At 42.4% G+C, this 20,327-nt stretch overlaps 1 protein-coding gene across 1 annotated transcript in view; it reads right to left on the bottom strand.

Moving 5' to 3' along the window:
• Positions 1–20,327, bottom strand: part of SAMD5 (sterile alpha motif domain containing 5) — a 46,702-nt gene that overhangs the window by 4,788 nt on the left and 21,587 nt on the right. The gene's annotated exons all lie outside the window — the stretch shown is intronic.

The raw sequence follows: 20,327 nt of genomic DNA, 5'->3' as shown, positions 1-20,327 counted from the left end.
ACTCTTCTAAAGTTTTGTTTTAAAGAGGTTTATTTCTTTTTCCTTTGATGTTTCTTATAAGACAAGATAGTAACATAAAATTAAATAAACATGCATCACGTAACAGCTTGCCTTCCTAAACCACATCACTCAATATGATACTTCAGCATCCATCCTAATAGAGTACCAGTCAACACCCTGTGGAACATTCTAAATGCTACATATCTCATGCTCAGAGGGTGCGTATCTAGTAACCTTCCATCTGCAAGTGCTATTTCAAAATGCACCTTCCAAAAATAAAACTGCTTCACAATCACTTTCCATCCTAATCATGTGTATGCAAAAGCAATAACTTTTTCACACCCACATTTAAAAAGCATGGTTGTGCAAGAGCTAGAAAGAGGTTAATGAGGACGTCTCCCAAAGCAGTAAGCGAGTAGAATTCATGTGCACTTGTGTGGTCATCTGTGCCAGGGTCTGGGGTTGGTATTACACTAAGGATCTCCAAGCTCTGATAGGTGCCGACAGTTTTAACCCCTTCGTTGTCACAAGGAGTTACAAGGAGTCCTCTGAAATTGAAAGACAGCAACAGATTACAGTCCCCTGCCATCTGTCGCAGCCTTGTCCTGTGCCGAGTCTCCCTCCACAGGTCTGAAACGGACAAAGGAGAGGAAGAAAGGGCAGTACAGGGAAGAGAGGACATCCACCTTCCCCAAGGTTCTGAGATGACAAGGATTCAGCTGTTTCCTTGTTTTTGCTTTTAATTGGAAAAGCGTTTAGAAAAGGGAGAATCTATTTTGCTTTCGTTTGTTTTGTTTTTCTAGTCTTATCTCTCCCTACCTGCCCTCACTTTTATGCCTTACAAAATAATTCCTATTACAGGCACCATTAAAAAGACTCTCTTGAAAAACAATTGTACACATTTCTCTAGGGTGCAGCAATTTGTTGGAGCACACACCATTTGCACCCCTGCTCAGAGAACCACCTGCTGATGGCAGTGTGTTAACTAACATGTCATTACTAATTAGTTTGGGTAATGTCTTCCAGCAGTTGCATGTGTATGGAAAGAAAGTATTACTATCCATGCTCAGAAAGTTTCTTTCTCCAGAGAATCGAGCTATTTTCAGGCCTTTGTGTGTGTGTATGTGTGTAATTCTAAGTAATAATAACTTATAGTTAATATATTCAAATAGTCACTCAAAGAAACCATCAAGCCAATATCTCCATTAAAATCACCTCACTTTGAAAAAGTGATGTTCGATCTTTCTTTTGTGGGGAGTGAGGAGAAGGTCGCCTTAACATAAGGAAGGCAATACTGTTTGGTTTTTAACGCTTTACTACGTGAATAAATGAAAAGACATTACACTAAAAGCTAGTTACTCTGCAGTGCAAGATAACGCGCTATTTCTATCAGAAAAACCAGAAGGAGCCTCAGGTTATAGCATTAGCAGTTACTAAGGGACAGGATGGGGCCGCCAAGCGGGGAGGCAGCAACTTGAGGACATTCTTATTAAAACGAAAGCTTCTCAGATGTCACCATGCTAGATCCAGCTCTGCCTGCAGCCAGGAAGAGGGCCTCGCCTCCCGTGAAAGGTCGTTTTATTCTAGGAATGATGAAAGTAAAGAAAATTATTTCAGAAAGGTTATCATCTAGCAAGTGCAGACACCTTCCATACTAAACTTCTCTAAAGATGAGGATTACAGGGTCATTGAAATCCGGTATCCAGCTCACAGCCTCCGAAACCTCTCGTGTCTTTGGTTCAACAAAAAACAAATCGCCTTCATTAAACAAGCCCAGCCTTGCAAGTTGCTGTGTTTCATTCTTTGGGGGAGCGGGTGGGAGGCAGACAGACAGGGTTTCCGCAGTTGGGTCATGGAGAGTTCTGACATGTGAGAGCAGCGCAGAGAACAGTAATTAGCCGAGCACACGTTGCTTCACAACCGTGGGAAAGGCCAGAAACTTCCCCGGTGCAAGGGCTCCGCCACGCTCCGGCGGCTGACAGGCGCGTGACACCCCAGCTCCTGCTGCCGCCAGATCCCGCTTCTATCCAAGTGGAATAGAGGTGAATAGATTTTTAAAATTCTGACCAACTTTAAGGAGCTAACCGCTGAAAAGAATTCTTCTAGGCGAACAGGCATTGCCAGTCCAGGCTCATTCCACACAGCTGCTCCCCCCACGCACACAGTCCCATTGCATTTCCCCCTAAATTCCCTGTCATCCTCCTTACAGAGAAAAGCTCTTTCCTCATGCCACCAAGAAAAACAAGAATCTGTTTATACGTGGGTATAGTCATCTCTGGATGTCATACTAGGCTGACTTCAAAATCATGAAAGGAGTGGCCTCACATCGGGTCCTTTCTCATGAAAGCCAACCTCTGGAACAATAAATCCAAGTTATATTTTTGGTTCCATTAATGCTCCTGAGGTTTTGCTATTTTTATAAACAGAGTTTGTAAAACACGAATGCCAGCAGTTCATATGGCGTCTGCCTGTTTCTAGGAACCATTACTGTTTGTACTCGGGTTGGCCTAGGTCTCCCCTCACCTGTCTTTGAGACCCCTTTTCCATCACAGAATGCATGTGTTAGGGCCACACAAACCTAACTCTTGGGCTGAACTGTGTAACTTCCTAACTTGTTCTAGGCTCTTATGGGGGACGGGAAGGGCTGGGGGAGCCTCATATTTCAAGATCTTTGGCAATTCTCCTGATCTGAGAAGCATGGATGGGCAGAAAACATTATTTAATGAATAAAGAAACTATAATCCCATGGCTAAAAACTATGATTTGTGAGATTACATTTTTCTCCATTTATTATTCTGATTTTTAACTGATTTCAAGTGTGTTACTCTTTTTACTTGTGATACCCCCTAATTAACGGCAATCAGAATCATAGGCAGGCTAACCCACTTAGAAGTTACTTCTCTATTGTGATACTATTCTAATGACATATTAGCTCCAATGCAGATATAGACCCAATAGACATAAATTTCCCACACTTGGTTGCTGGGAGAAAAAAAAAAATAAAACTGGTTACTATACATTGACAGTCCATGCAATTTGTTTGAACCCAAGGGGCAACTGTGTCGCAGGAAAACATGAATTAGGAATGACAGTGCAAATGTTGCCTTCTCTCCTCCTGGATGGCTACAGGGGCACAGAGCTAAACCTTTGGGCCCCCGGTGACAGCACACAAGATGTTTTCACCGCACGAATTTCTCAAGCCCAGTTTACCAACATCCAGCCACGTCAGAGCGCCTAGCATGACGGGGCCAAGCGAGAATGGGAATCTGCTCAGAGAGACACGGGGCTGCCACACCACCTCATTTTGACTGTGAACTTCTCCAAGGGCAGAAACACGTTTTACACTTCTTTTATCTCCCTCGGGAACATTATCTATAATGTCACACACTACGCCTGCTGCTGGTTGATTGAATCTTCCACACTATAATTTTCACATACCATTTCTCAGTAAACTAAGTTCCTACTAGGAAATTGTAGTCAAGCGCATCAGATAGGAGTATAAATCCTTTTGCCTCTACAAGGGAGAAAAAGTTATCAATCTGTGCGCATGTTCACTCAACCCAGATGTATCTGCATGGTCAACTCGCAGTCCTTTGAAGGCCTCGGAGGGTCTTGTCTCAGCAGCTGCACTGCGGAGGCCCAGGCTGCCACCCAGACCCCAGGCTGGAGGCCACCCTGTGTTAGACAGTGAGCTGGCACACAGGTCCTGTCTCTGCTGGAGGGGACTTACAGGGTAGATTTCTTTTGATTGATTCATTGATTGATTGATTGATTGATTTTAGAGATAGAGGAAGGGGAGAGAGAGAGAAAAAGAAACATTGATTTGTTGTTCCATTTATTGATGCGTTCCTTGGCTGATTCTTGTACGTGCTCTGACGGGGGATGGAACCTGCAACCCTGGCGTACTGGGAGGACACTCTAACTAACTGAGCGATCGGCCATGGCTTAGGGACACTACACATGAGAAAACTGTTTGAACTCCTCCAGAATAGCCTGCACACGTGTATGTTTTTTACTTTGAACGCTAATACCCAAATGCTGTGTACTTATCATGGGCCACCATCTTGTCATCATCCACAGTGTGTCCTTGCAAGACACTGATTGACTACCTGGCTCCTGAACAAACTAAGTGAGTTTTAATAAACGGCACTGCTTCTCACTACCTCCTCGTGACCGACACGGTTCCAATCTTCACAAGGGTCTTATCTGCAGGTTTTCAGCAAATGCAAAGTATACTAAGGAAGCTGGAAATTATCCCACCTGCTTATTATTCAGGAAACTCACAGAAATGAATTCAGGGGTTAAAAGATAAAAGTGCCTTTGTTTATGCAATCCTCAGGGGCATTAACCAATTTTATAATTTTTTTCCAACTGAATAACTATGTAAATCCCAATTTCTTAAAATCATTGTGTTATACTCATCACTGAATACTCTGAATATGCTAAATTCCCACACAGGGGTTATGGTCTGCAAGCCAGGACCACCTCCCTGCCTAGAGCTACAGCCATGTCTTATCTCTACCCAGAAAACATTACCAGGATTTAACTGTTGGGATTTCTAGATTGTTCTTTCAACAATTTTATAATAATTAACAGCTTGTCACAACATGAAGCTGGGCTAGGCCACTATTCTTTCCTGAAATTTAAAGTACAGTTAAAGAGACAAAATGTTAGCTGGAGCGGCCAGTGCCTTCAAGAAAAAAGAGGGAGTGTGGGCTTGTTTACAGATGGAGCGAAAGGATTCTACAGAGAGAGACTAAATGCAAGAAAATAAAGGGATAATTATGGACCTGGGCCAAGAGTACATACCACAGGTGGGATTAGTCTCAGAGGGGAGAGGGGTAATTCCTCATGCAAAAAGAGGCAAAGAAGAACAGATAGATGAAGACGCTGACATATTTGGAGGCAAAGAAGAGAGTGAGGGCGGGAGCTCACAACAAGGGACTTCTGGTTCTCAGTCATAATGAACCAACGCCCTCTGAAGACAGAGAGGGAGGTGAGAGGCGCAGGTTGGGGCTGGTGGACGGAGTCTGAAACAGCCACCAAAGGAAGTCAGTTTGACAGCTGCAGGAGGGCGGATTCCTATAAATGCACAACACCAGTCCAGAACAGAGAGCATGGGAAAGGCTAGAGCATGCCGAACGCCAGGATTCTGCCCTCCACTGCAGCTCCTTAAAATAGGTCTGGTCAGAGTTTTGAGGAACAAGTCCTATTGATGACTCTCTGTGTCTGCCTGGGATGCTCTGATCAATACCACAGACTGGGTGGATAGCAAACAACAGAAACATATGTCTTACAGTTCTGGAGGCTGGGAAGTCTAAGATCAAGGGGGCTACAGACTCAGTGTCTGGGGAGGGCCCTCTTCCTGGTTCATGGATACCACCTTCTGGAAGGGTCTTCAAATGGCAGAGGGAAGCTCCCTGGGGCCTCTTTCCCAAGGGCACTAATCCCATTCATGAGGGCTCCACCCTCATGACCCAGTCACCTCCCAAAGGCCCCACCTCCTAACACCATTGCACTGAAGATTAGTTTTCTACATGTGAACTTCGGGAGGACACAGTCACTTAGTCTCTAGCAATGTCTCCCTCTAACCAGGCTCACTGGCTACTCACTCAAGGATTCTCATGTCTATGTTCTTCCCTGTCTCTCTCTCTTCCACCTGCTCACTGTAAAATTACCCATTATTAAGTACTAGTGGCCTTTAAAATCACCATTAACACTTAACTCTTATGATTGTTAGCAATAAACTTGCCATCAACAGTATATTTGCAGTGCATGTTGTGATTATCATTACCTGCCTAACCTGGCAAGAATAAAAACTACTAATAGTTGTTGAGTGACCACCCTCTGCATCAGGCACTGTGCGGAGAACATTACATAATTATACATAATCCCCTAACTCCTCACAAGCCAGTGTGCTGGCTGTCCTGGACTCACTTTCACAGATGAGAAATCTGAAGCTTTCATGTGCAGGTAACCTGGCAGGGTCAGAGTGCTAGTCAGTGACAGAGTGGTTACACCCAACAGCAAAGTCTAACCCCGTAAAAAGAGGTCTGCACTCCCAGGCGTTTCTGATTGGGAACATTTGTAGTTGAATAGTGTTTCACCCAAATCACATCTACCTGGAACCTCAGAATGTGACTTTGGAAACATGGCCTTTGCAGGTGGTTCAGGCTCTGGGGATAAAATCAGCCCTAAATCCAGTCACTGGTGTTCTCATAAGAAGAAGAAAGGACCCAGGTGGACACACATAGAAAAGGCGGTCATGTGAAGACAGGCGGAGAGCAGAGTGATGCTTCCACAAGGCCAGTAATGCCAGGAGCCACGTGAGGTAACAATAGGCAGGGAAGGGTTCTCCCCCAAAGCCTCTGGAGGGGGTGTGGCCCTGCCAAAACCTGATTTCGTATTTCTGGACTCCTGAATTGTGAGAGAATAAATTTCTGTTGTCCTAAGCCACTCATTTTATTGGACTTTGTTACAGATGCCCTCGGAAACTAGTACAGAACCCTTTCATGTAAATACATCATTTCTCAAATTCCCTTAGGAATATTTTTGACCCCTTCATTGTTTTTCGCAGCATACGCTCATGTGATTTTAAGCAAAAGGTATTTTGTTTTTATTGAGGACATTAAATGTTGTGTATAATGCCTTTTTAGATATAGTATTACATTAAATGTAATTCATGATATGTAAGGAAAAATTTGACTACTACCTTTTAAATAAATGATGCACATAATTTAAATTAATTAAAAACATTAAAAACTATACACTGTGTTTATACATGGACTCCATGCATATTAAAATGCAGGCTGATATTTAACTATTTATTACAGCATCAAAAATAGAAAATCAGCATTTGAAACAATTATTTTGCTTAATGTCCACTGATTGATTGATTGACTTAAATATTTATGATTTATTTTAAATTGCAAGATGAGAGAAGGTCTCAGTGGCTACTTACAAACATTTCTCTACTAATAACACATTATTTTTATTTCCAATAAACTAGAATTGAATATAATTGCTAGTATTTTCCTGTTTTAATATCAGTTACTGAAGAATGAGAAAGAGTTTAAAATGCAATATGAGTACATTTGAGCTCCAGGAGGGTTTCATTTTAAAGAGGAAAATATTTAAACAATTTGTATTGAGTTATTTAAAGATATATAATTAAATTCACCATTCCCAGCCTGGTCAACTTTTTGGACCCCTCTGACAGCTCAGAGAGCCCCAGGTAGCAAATACCGCACTGTTCTACATTAGCAGCTCTGGAACTTTTGACTCCAGGGGCCATTTGCAGTTTTAAAAAACACTGAAGATTCCAAAGAGCTTTTGTTTATATGGTTTGAAATTACACATTTGAAATTATACCTAAGAAATGTTTAAATATTTACTTCATTTAAAAATGCAAAATAGTAACTGCCTTACATGTTAACATAAATAACACATTTTTATGAAAAATAAATATATTCCTCTCCCCAAAAGTGAACAAGAAATATGGCATTGTTTTGCATATCTCTTTACTTGATAGACAACTGGATTTTCACATCTTCCACCTTTGATCTATAGCAATATGTTTCAGTTGAAATATGGAAAGAAAATATGGCCTCACACAGATGTATCATTCGGAAGAAGAACGTATTTTAATAGTTTTTTAAAGGAGGTAATTGTGGATATACTTTTTGATACCATGCCAAAATTTGACAATAGATAGCTTCTTAAAAGTCAGTTGCAATGTGAAAGGTGAAACCACACCAGTGAACTTTTTATACCGTCTACTACGTAAAAATCATTGGTCCATCTTCTATTCCTAACAGATCTCTTCCCATAGGTGATTTGGTAACATCACGCATTGGTCATTTGAGTAATATCAGGTTGCTGAGTCATGCAGATCTTCGGAATGTTAACACATCTCATTATTCAATCCCAAAAAAGTAACATTTGTTAATACCACCACCCATTACATCAAAAAAGCCTTCAGTATTATTAACTGTCCAGCTCATTGTGGCACAAACAAATTTTCCAAAAATGTAATTTTTCCTGGAATATTCAAATTTTTAACAGTAAATATTATCAATTGTTTTCCTTGAACTATTAGGTCCACTTCATGCATCTCTGAGAAATTATCTGCCAAGTACCCAAGTCTAACTAACCATGGCTTTTTCTTCAGTTGTTCTTTCAAGAGAAAGTGAAGTTCTATGAATAAAGCTGCTAGTTCAGCTGGCAACTCAAACAATAGCTTAACTGGTTTGCAAAGAGACAAGATTCATACACACTTCCATTTGCAACGGAAGTCTTTTTGAGTGGGTCCATTTTATTACACAAAATATATTTTTTTAATGTACTCAAAGGTTGAACTTCATTACCACTAATTTTTACTGCTCTGTCAGAGGTATTTTAAGGAAAATGGCTCTTTCTGGCACGTGTACAGATGCAGAGTACAGTTGGCACTGGTCAGGTTTGGTGCCACTGCCCTGATGGGCACAAACAGGCTGGCACTTGCACCTGCTGCTGCTCCTGTGCTCCCAGTGCAAATATCCACATGGTGCAAAAGGCAAGTAACGTCAGCGTATGGCTGTGAAGCAATTATTACCTCACAGATCCCCTAAGAGGGCCTCAGAGACGCCCAGTGCTCTGAGGACCACACTTTGAGAGCCCCTGCTCTCTATCACTTCTGGAGAGTCAAAGCAGAAGTCACACCATCAGCACTGGCAAGCCCAGGCCAACTCCTCAGTCTGCAGTGTAAGTACACCCTTCGAAAGGGGCACTCCCTCCTAACAATTGCTGGGGATTCGCCCTCCCGGGCCCCCACCTGGCTCTGCCCCATGTAACTAGGAAGACTGGGGGCTTCCTGCCAGGAGGTGAGTTGATTTTCCTCACCAGTCTGGTAAGCAGGTTTGCAAAGACAGCTGAGCTGGTCAGGAAAATGCTTCTCTCAGGGACTCTACTTGCCAACCTTGACAATCGCCACAGCTTTTGAAGTGACTTGGGCAATTCTAAGACCAGCTAGCCCATCGCATCAACAGAACCTTTGGTCTCCTAGTGTCCAGTCCCAGCTCCCTGAGCACTGAAGCATGGCCTCCACTGGGCCTTGGCCTCACCTGCCAAACTGGAACGGGCAGGGGAGCAAGACAATGGCCACAGACCTCTTCAGCAATCCCTGGGGAAGCTCATTTGCATGTTTATTGGCAGCCAGAGTGAGGAACTATCCAGGGTGTCTGTGTTGGTTTCTATCATTCCAGCTCTTCTCTGGTTTTGGCAGGGAAAGGTGGGACACTTTCAAATGTCTCATGAAAGTGACATATTCTAATACCATCGTTCTGTGCCTCAAGGATTGCCAGCTAATTTCTCCAAAGGCACAGTACCTATAAAGTCATCTGAATAATCCCAAGATGCTGGCCTTGTCCATATGAATTCTGAGGACATGTAGGTGGGTTACCTGAAGAAGCAAAATAGGTAAATAGGACTGAGTTCCATCACACACTGGAGGTCTTAACCACACACACTTGCTGTTATGAAGTGACAGTTCCAGAAGGTTTAGGAGCAAAGCCCAGATCGAAAGGCACTACAGTTACAGTCCGAGGTAGCCTAATGTCTCTGTGCCCAGAGTAAGCCCAGGGTAGCTGTGTACGTGTGTGTGTGTGTGTGTGTGTGTATGAAGTTAAGAGTTAGGGGTGGGGAGTGGAGGACACCTGACGTACACACTACCTCAATCCAACCCAGCCTATCCTCTGGGTAGTGACAGTGGTCACCAAATCCCTTCCGGCCAGCATAGAAGTCCCCTGGGTCACGCATGGCAGAGGTCCCTGCTCAGACTGGAATGAACCCTGAGGTTCCCTACTTCCTGGATGGCTAGACTTGGGCACATTACTTAACCTAATCGCTTCAGTTCCCCATCAAAAAAAACAAACAAACCTGAAACCACAGTACCTACATCTTACAGGGTTGTTCTAAGGGTTAAACCACCTAATATTTGTAAAAATGTTTAGAACAGTCTCGGGCACAGTGCACATCTATGTATAAGTGGATGTTTTTGGATATTTTTTCTAACCCCTACCCCATAAAAGGCAAGGAGTTCTATTTCCTGGTTCAATCGCTGAGTGATAGAAACCCACCACTAAAGAGGCAGAGATACTTAGTCACATCTTCAGAAGAAAACATAACAAGTATGCAGCAGCATTAAGTTAATCATCCACAAATGTTATTGGAATAAATCACGAATAATGGGTATGCTTTAAGCACTGCCTAACCATTAACGTTGAAAAGCTTCACTTAGCTCTGTGAAGCATGTCCTATAGGACATAACTACCACAGCAGTAGTTCTCAGCTTGTCCAAGCATGAAGACCTCGGTAGTTGTTCGAAACACAGACCCTCCACACATACACAGGGCATGTGTGTGTGTGTGCAAACACATGTATTAAGGAGAGAGTAACTCCACTATCCCATTTTCCTTACTTTCTTACTGCCCTTTGCCTGAGAAACATTACTGCTTTAAAAGTGATCAAGAATTTAAGAACGCCTTCAAATAAACTTAGGCAAGACATACTCGATATCCACTAATGATGGTTAATACCCAAATAGTTTCCAGAATTCTTGTATTCATTTTTCAAGGCTCTGTGTTCCTCGGATTAGGAGTCACTTCTCCAGAGGACAAGAATCAACAGAAGCTAAAATCGCATTCTTGAAGAAATTTTGAATACATTAAAATAAAAATTGGTTTACCCAGTGAAAGTCAGACCCTACAATCCAGACTTCAGTAAATAGAGTGGCCATAGCTACATTCTTGCATTGGTTCAAGCAGTAGTTCAAGAAGCTAAAGGCCAACATTTTTTCTGTTTTAAATCAGAATAGCTGGCTTTCCTCTCCACACAATCTTCCACAGTTGGGCCTTACAATTTTCCATTGTTCTTGCCTTCAAGGACCCGACACACTGCAGCAAAGATGGCAAATGGGGAAACAGATAATCCTGTGCAGTTTCTGCAGGGCCCACGCCTGGCTCCTGAGGTAAAAGGAAGGGTCGGAACTAACACAGGTCCATGGAAACATCCCCAAGCAAAAACACGGAAGTTCAATGGATTGGATAGATTTCAGAAAACTCAAAATCAGAAGTAACAAGGGATTTTAAACCCTCCCCCGTTCTGTTGACAGGAGTGTCCCCTGCATGGCACAGAACACAATCCTAAGAGCTGGCATTTGTCCCTCAGATAAAATAGAATTTAAAATAACTATACACATCTGCTGAAATCACATTTAGAACCAAGTTATTCAGTTCTCTCCTTCTGTTCTTCTCATCCCCTTTGAGAACAAATGTAAAATAACCCTGCACATTATTGCATTTTACTATCACTTTAAAGAAGGAGTTGTTTTTATTTTAGGAACATAATGTGCAAAATCATGCTATTTAGCACTACATTATATTCACAGATTATGCAAGTTAAATAAAGACACCTTGCTGATTTCTTAATATAGATTCAGCTAAGATTAGTTATGCAACTGCCACCTCAATATTCAGTTTAGGGGGAGGGGGTAGCCTTAGTTAAAAATTACACTTGCATTGTAAGTGCTTAGAATTTCATGGTTCATTTCAGAGCATCCCAATCAAGAATTTAATTATGTCAAAACCGAAAAATATGTTCTTAACAGCCAAGATTACATTCCCTTCAATTTCTCCCCTGCCCCCGCCCCCAAGTGGGTCACATTCGTTAACGTCTATGGATTTGTTTTCTGACCTAAGAAATAAGGAGTTTGGTTAGAGGATTTTAAGATACCCTCCAGTCCATCATGCTGTGATTTTAAGAATACCAAGGAGGAGACGGATGAGGAGGCAGACAGAAAAACAGAGCTAAGATGCTATGGGAACTTTACCAGTTCAATCCCTAAACAAGACGTTTATTTCCCATGCTGCCAGACAAATGTCCCATATGACACTGTCAGCGGACAGCAGCTCCGAGTTGAAGGGCAACACACAGGTCTACCACAACCTCAGCTGCACTGTAACATATAAACAATTGCTTAACAACATGCTATTCAACAAATCACTAAATACTGAAAACACGAACTCCACCCAACCAGCAGCTGTGTGTTTGGGCATCAGGATGGACCGAGACTAATGACAGATGAATCTGTGTGTGTGGGAGCAGGAAGGTCTTATTCTTCTTGGATCAGCAAATCTAACAATAACTTCCGGGCTGAGTGGCAAAGTGTTTATGTTTGCAAGTTTCTATAAGTGCACAGTATAATTCTCTACGCAGCCAAATTACGTACATAATTCACTCTGCTGGTGGCTAATACCTTGACTGGATCAATTAAATGAGAGTCTAACTGGTGACAAGTCATACTCCCCCATCGAACGGAGCCTGAAACAAAGATTTGTGTGCAGGCAGTTCATTTGGGAAGGTGATCCCAGAGGGCAGAAGTAAGGGCCAGGAGGGTAAAATAAAGGAGGGAACACCAACACGAGAACGTTTACGGAGTTGGCCACATGGTGATGTGTTGTTCAATTCTGCAAGACTTTCTGAAGAGCCTGAACAAATGCATCTCAGAACCATGCATGTAAAGGAAGAAAGAGGGAAAGATTTATCTCTCAGCATCTACTACCCATGTGTCAAGGTTTGCCTCCCAGGTGTTGGTCTCCCCGCACTTCCTGTTTACACATCCGTGAGTGCCCAGTCGGCTCTCACTGGGCTGCGAGACAAAATCAGAGGACTACCGAGATACAAAGCAAGAGGCAGGGGGTTAAGTCAATGACATGCCAGGCTGCTAGTTGAAGCCTGTGCAGAACTGCTTGCTTAGCAGTGGCTGGAACAGATTAAGGCCTAGATTATTTAAAATGGCGCACAGAAGTACCAGGCAGGTATATCAGTCAGGATAGGCCAGTTGGGCTGCAGTCACTAATGACCCCACAATTTCACTGCCTCATAACAAAGGTTTTATTTTTCTCTTGTGCTGCAGATCTAACCTGGGTCTACTATGGTTCTGTGCCATTTTCTTCACTCCAGAGCCAAAGGTGACAAAATGGTCTCTGTCAGGAACATTGCCAGTCATTGTGGTTTCAGGGAAAACATTAAATTTGTGAATGATGCACAGTTTTGTAAAGCTTTTGCCTGGAAGAGATCCACATCGCTCTACTCACCTTTCATGGACCAAAGCATGCCATCTGCCTATTCTTAGTTCAAAAGGCGAGGATATGGAATCCCCCAGGGAGGGGCAATGAAGAAGCGCAATGTAGAGTCCATCAATACCATCCATCACGCTGTGCCTTCCCTTTCATGGGAGAAAAACCAAGGGCTGCTTTTTACATATTTTGTGTATATGATGAAGCCTTTGAAAGAAAATTCATCCTCTCTCCTAACCAACCCTAGCCACCCTCTCTTCCCATATCCGCATCTAATTCTTGTGCACAAAGAAATCTTTCTTTTTGAATGTGTATTTGGGGGAAAATACCAGTTCCACTAAATGAACACTTCCTTTCTAACCTACTGTGGGTGGAAACTTATAGGAGGCAGAATTCTAAGAATGACCCCAATGACCTACCTACCTTGTCCAACCCCTTCTCTTCTGAGTGAGGGTGGAACCTGTTAATAATTTATGATGAGATGTCACTGTCATGATTAGGTTAAATTACATGACAAAAAAGCAGATTCTTCAGGTGGGCCTAATCTAGACCTAGTCCTTTAAAAGCATAGTGTTTCTCTGGCTAGCAGGAAGAATGTCGGAGAGATGGGGAGCACAAGAAGGACTTGACCCGCTGCTGCTGGTTACAAGATGGAGGCGCTGCATGAGAAGGGACTCAGTCAGCTTCCAGATGCAAGTGGTAGCCCATGGCTAACAGCCAGCAAAGAAATGGGGACCCTGGATCTACAGCTCTCAGGAGGTAGATTCTCCCAACGCCTAAATGAGCTTAGAAACAGATTCTCCCCCCTACATCCTCCAGATCTGAAACCAGGCTGACTGATACCTTGATGTTGGCCTTATAAGATCCTGAGCAGAAAACCCAGGCCAGCTTTCCCAGAATACTGACCTACTGAACGATGGGATAAAAAATGGGTGTTATTTTTCGCCATTACATTCATGGTAATTTGTCATGCAGCAACAGAAAACTAATACAACATATAACCAGATGTATCAGCTGAAATGTTTTATTGCTAAACAGCTAAATAATGATTCTTTCCAACCTTCAGAATGTATGACATTACTTGAAAGAAAAAAGAAAGGACTTCCCACAGAGGGAGAGAAGACGAGGGTCACTGGTGGAAAAGCAGGACCCAAGGTAGGACAGACTGACAGAAAGCACTGTAGCATTTACCCTGCTGGGTGGTGGCATTATGCCTGCACTGGGCCACCACCCTCTCTAAAGGAAGGAAAGAGGCAGAGTGTCTAGGATAAAAACTAAGAGGTGCCAAATCACAATTTGGGTACAACCATATGATTTTCTTTCTGATTCTTAGTACATGGGGTTGGGGAGAGAAAGGGGAGATCATCAAATTGTTCAAAAAATGCCATGTGTCTATGGCCTTTTTCCATTTATAAATTCACATGATTATATGTAGAGAGTTCAGAAGCATACACACTGCAGTAGAGGAAGCACTGTTCACCTAATATCCTTCTATGTCCTTTTCCTTGGCACCAAGGAAGACTATAGTTCTCAGGCTCCCCTATAAACAGATTGGGGAGATGTGATGTAGTTCTGGCCAAGGGATGTAAGTAGAAATAACAGAAGTCACTTGCAGGGCACACTCTTAAAAAATATCCTGAGCCAATCTCAGTTCTCTTGTCCCTGAGGAGGCCACGTGTTGAGGTGACAGGCCCCTATATGGAGGGAGGCTGGGTCCCCGAGTCACTGGGGGACCCAGTGACTTCACTGAAGAAAGCCTCCACCGACATACACTGGACTTTGCAGAAATAAGGTTTTGCTATGTTGAGGTTTTGAGATTGGGGTGTGTGTTGGGGGGTGTTGTTTTCTTATTACTGCACAGCTTAATAATATATTATCCTGAATAATATACACATATTTTCTCATTTGATTTGATTTAACAGGTTTAGGCAGAATTTCTTTATCTTTGACTTTTTTGATTTAGTATAACATCCAAGCATTACACAAGAACATTAACATAGGAATTTGAATATCAAATTTAGTTACTGTTACAAGAAATTCATATTCTTACACATTTGATATTTACACTGGATTTGTGTCTTACATAAAATTACAATGAGAAGCATATAAATCCTAAAATACACACACACATATATACACACACATATACATGTAAATTTACACATACATACATAATTATTAATAACAGGGATAATGACAAACTCCCTCCTGCAATGCCAATTTAAAGTGGACTTATCATCACCTCCATCCCTGTCCCCCACCACCCCACTCCCAAATCTTTTCAGCTTGATTTAAGCAATGGCAACCTGGAACAAAGATGAATTTAAAATGAAAACTAGCATTTGTTTAATGTGGAGAAGGGCTCACAATGAAAAGTAAAATTATTTTCCTGAATATTCAGAAAAGATGTTAACTATTAACCAGGCTGTCTAACCCAATCACCCATTTTCCCATTTACCTGAAATGAATTTCCAAAGACCTAAGAAGAGACAAAGGCTAATACATATCCTTTAATGTACAAGATTATAATTAACCTAATGTCTGTTTCAAATTTACTATTATCTATTAAAGAATAAATTATTTTACAGCCCTCTAATGTAGCTTTTAAGCTTTAAATCACTGACCATAACTAATAAGCAGCTTAATAGCAAGAATACCCCAAATAGAGCCACAGATCGCAGTTTTACTAAGTGTAAATCATCATCATTTTTAACGCAAAGGCAACAGCAAATCTCTGTAATTACTGGGTGCATTTTGAATCACTTTTATGAGTACTGCACTGGCCCCATTAAAAAATCCAAAACACTGAACTGCATGGAATATAAAACTGGAATTATGATACCCCACAAAGTCTAATTGAAATCCATAAATTTTCTACTACTGTTCAGAATTATTTTGTTGCCAAAGAATTTCAGCTATTCAGAATTACCTTTGAAAACACTTGCTTGGTCTAGAGCAATAAAGTAAGCGCATTTCACACTGCCAACTTTGGGGAGTGGATTTTGGAGCACAACTATGGATGGTTTCTTAATTCACTCAGGATGTTCCATTTCTAAAGTAAACCATAACATGCAAAAACATGAAATGAAAAAATCAAATCGAATATACCACCCACAAAGGCTATTAAATAGTGCATCTCTTCCCAAACCACCAGTGGATGTAATTCTGACTACAACAGACTGCAACGTCAGCACTACATCTCCTTACTATAAATTTACCAAAGAGAACAATGACAACTTTCTTACTTGTGTGTCTATGAGCAGTAAGCACAGGACGAGCCCCCAAGCCATTCTGAGGAATGGTGGTACTATGAACATAACTTCCTGTGTATGTTTAATGGAGGAGGATTTAATAACTGCCTCTTAGACGTGCTTCCTAATTCATGGAGTTCACATGAGTGCGTGTATGTAGATACAGCATGCACTGTTTACACCACGTGGCTGAGCATGCTGTGCAATCATCCTACTACAATCAAAGACTCTATCCATGGACTCGGATTAAGTTGCCTGATGCCCACGATTGAGGTTCCAGCGCCACAAAACCAGCAGTTTTCTTATGGAGAGGTGGTGCCCCCATAGGGAGTCTTCCTCTAGATGATATACGCATTATAAATGTTTACTCCCTGTCTACTAGCACCTCATGGGTGTTAGTCTCCTTTGGGCATCTTTATAATCTTAGATGTACCTTTTCTACTGTCTTTAAAAAGAGAGGGTCTTGTTCTCCTTTGAACACTCTCTCCCACTCTACATGTCCGCTTATATTTTACATTCTTCTGGAACGCCTCCACTCCTCCTCCCAACTCAGATCTGGACCTGACCCAAATGCCATTCTTTAGGTCACAAATTCCCAGATCGGCCAATCCAGAAGAATTCATTCTCCTTATTTTAAAATCTTTATTTAAAAACGATCCTGATTTTCCATCTTTGTTGCTTTAGCTATCACTTAACTTATGCATTTAACATTTCACAAATTGCTGTCCCTTCTCATCAACTACTGTAAATTCACCAAGAGAGACAATAGCTGTGTGTTGGAAGCATTAAGGGAAATTGGCCAGAATTCTAAATACTTAACATGTGTATAATTTTAGAACTAGGTGTCCTTTCTTAAGTTATTTAGTTCTAAATGTTGTATATTTTGATCATTATAACCAAGTCAGCAAATCAAGCACATAAACACCAATACAAAGACTCAGTAAATTTTTTAAAAATTAAAATTTTCATTCTCCTATATAAGTTAAGTGACGTAATTCTGACTTCATTCTCGTTAGAACTTTCTCCGACAATGGAGTCCTATCTGCCAGGATGCTCTCATGTGAAATTGTCAATACGTTCTCCTGTGTTTGAGCGAATCAATGCAAGCAAAGGACAAACGGCTCCTTTTTTCTAGAGAGAAAAAGAACTTTGCAGTTTGAAGGAATGAGACTCTAAGTCTTGATTTTTGTCACTCTGGGATCTTGGGACACTGGTTCAGCAGTTTAAAAAAACTGAGAGTAGGAAGTAGGGTTAGACAGATACCGATCAGGGACTCAAACCCCGGTGCTCAGAGTGACCTGGCCGGCAGTGGTGGGGATCGGGCGCCTCCCCCTCGCACCACTCACTCCTTCACAAAAGCTACTTTTGACTCTGTTTTTGGCTTTGAGATTTCTTATGAAATTTTGCCTCCAAAAGGCTTCTATAAGGAAAAAAAAAACCCCACTGAAAATCCCATCCTTTCAGCTGTGACATGGCGGGTAACCTACGAACGCTCTCATTTCATACAGCAGAAAACTTAGGCTGAAGAGTAGAAGAGCTCACCTCCCTCGGGGCCCAAACTGAAAGTACCCAATGGCAGAACAGGGATCTGACCACTGCATTTCACTTCTAGTCACTCTCCCTGGTTCCAGGTGCGGCAGGCCATCTCCACACTGTGGCAGGGGGTCATCTGCCCCCCCAACCCTGTGTTGTGGTCCAGGCCAAGAACTTGTGCTGGGGATTGTGATGGTTAATTTTGTGTGTCTACGTGGCTTGGCCATGGTGCGCAGTTTTGGGGTTGTTGTAAGGTATTTTTTAGATGTGATTAACGTTTAAATCAGTAGACTTTGAGTAAGTAGGTTACCCTGAATAATGGGGGTGGGCCACATCCAATCTGTTGAAGGCCTTACGAGAAAAGGCTGAAGCACCCCACCCCTGACCCCGAGAAGGAATCAGGAAGGAAGTCTCCCTCCAGACTGCTTTTGGACACGAGACTGCAGTGTCACCTCTTCCCCAGCTCTCCAGCCTGCCTGCCTGCCCCGCAGATTTCAGACTCACCAGCCCCCACAATTGTGTGAGCCAATTTCTTAAAATCAATCAAACAATCAATCAATCTCTCTTCCTAGCTTTCTTCCCCCCCTCCCCTCCCCTCCCCTCCCCTCCCCTCCCCTCCCCTCCCCTCCCCTCCCCTCCCCTCCCCTCCCCTCCCCCCCTTTCCTCTCCTCCCCTCTCCCCCCTCTCTCCCTCACATACCCTTTGGTTCTGTTTCTCTAATACAGGGCTCTTCATCCTGGTAGACTCGCAGTGACTCTGTTGTCTGCCGCCCCTGATGTTCCTGGGAATCCTGTAGTCTACCTTCCCAATCTCAGCCTGAAAGCTTGCTGGATCTCTTAAAAGCTCCTGCTGCTTGATCAAAGGCAAGTCTACCATGCAGCTGAAGCCTCAGGGCTTCTTGCCTGGGTTTTCTCAGGCCTTTTACCTAATTGTGTATTCTGTTCTTTAAAAAGGGCCCCCTCAATTTTAAAAGCTTCATGCCTCATAAAACCTGACTCTGCACTTGGGTTCAATGGATTAGTCTGGGCCCCTACATTCCACTGGAGTCTGAAACCCAAATGTGCTGACCTTGCCAATGGCAGTGCTGCCAGACTCCTTCCCTACCAGGCGCCTGACCAACCCCGAGACATGCCCCGCACCGCTTACACCTCAGGAAGCGAAATACAGCTGTCCTTCCAACCCCAGTCCGGAAGAACTCAGGTAACTTTACTACCAAAAGTCATAGAAATTACAACAGTAAGGTCTCAGTGGGGTGCTGCTAAACATTTAATAACTGGCTCTCTGGGTGGGGGCGAATGTATGCACACATACCCATTCATACATTTATCATAAATTTTACTACTGGAAAGGTTGTGTAGCACACCATTTACAAAAGGATAATAACCTCTACAATACCCCTTACTGTAAATTCCACTTATCCAAGTGATTCTCACAGAACGCTTCTATTGACATGGGCTAAATTCTTCTGTTGGAAGCCAACCTATGCAGCCTATACGGTAATAATGAGTAGAGTTCTGACGTGAATGTTGGTTGACGGGTGTGTATACATAAATGCGTGCGATGTAAACGCTTGCGAGTGTCCTTTCAGTGAGCATTCCATTCAGTGCAGCGCCTGCGGGGTGCTGGGCCTTGGGGCTGAGGACTGAAGAACGCACTGGCCTGCCTCCACATCTCATGGAACCAAGCAGACTTAAAACAGCAATTATCTTGCTAATGATATGAGATTACAATTAAATACTGCAATTTCGGGCCGAATATCTTAAATGCGTTGCCAAATTCAATTCTACAATTTACATAATCCTAACTGATTATTATGACTTTACTGCAGATTTCCTACGTGGACTGGACTTTACTCTCATAAACACGATTACAGTATTTTTCTAAAATATGAGGACCAAAAATTAATTGAGCATTTTCAAGCCTACAGAACCTCTTTAATCCCTAAGATTTTTTTTAAAGCAGGAAAAAAAACAATTATTTTTAAATCCATGAATGTTTAAATGTCCTGGGATCGTTGAAATATATATTCTGGTTTTGTTACATGGCCTTCTCAAGCCAGGAAGGATCTACAGTAGAAAAAAAAAGGCATATGTTTTATAAACAGAACACTATTTAACAGTGCTTTAGTCAAAGACAGTCGTTTACAGTTTTAAATAGGGCTAATTGCAAAGGAAATTAGGTCAAGTTCAGACAGAGGTTAACTTGGCCTAATGTGGATATGTGTACCACGATTTTGTCATTCTCAGAAAAACATATTAAGACATTAAACAGCAGAAATTGCAAAGAAGGCTGATTACATAAACACCCAGAGCTCAGGGCCCAGAACACAACTCCTCTCCCAGTGTTTGGGAGCCACTGGTCTGGCCCCACACACCACTCATTCTTCAATGCCAGGCCCCGCCACTTCACACTCCTGCTCTCTTCCTCT

This window comes from Desmodus rotundus, chromosome 11, assembly GCF_022682495.2.
Source record: "Desmodus rotundus isolate HL8 chromosome 11, HLdesRot8A.1, whole genome shotgun sequence".
In the NCBI taxonomy this organism is placed as follows: Eukaryota; Metazoa; Chordata; class Mammalia; order Chiroptera; family Phyllostomidae; genus Desmodus; species Desmodus rotundus.
This window is presented reverse-complemented; position numbering and strand designations above follow the sequence as displayed.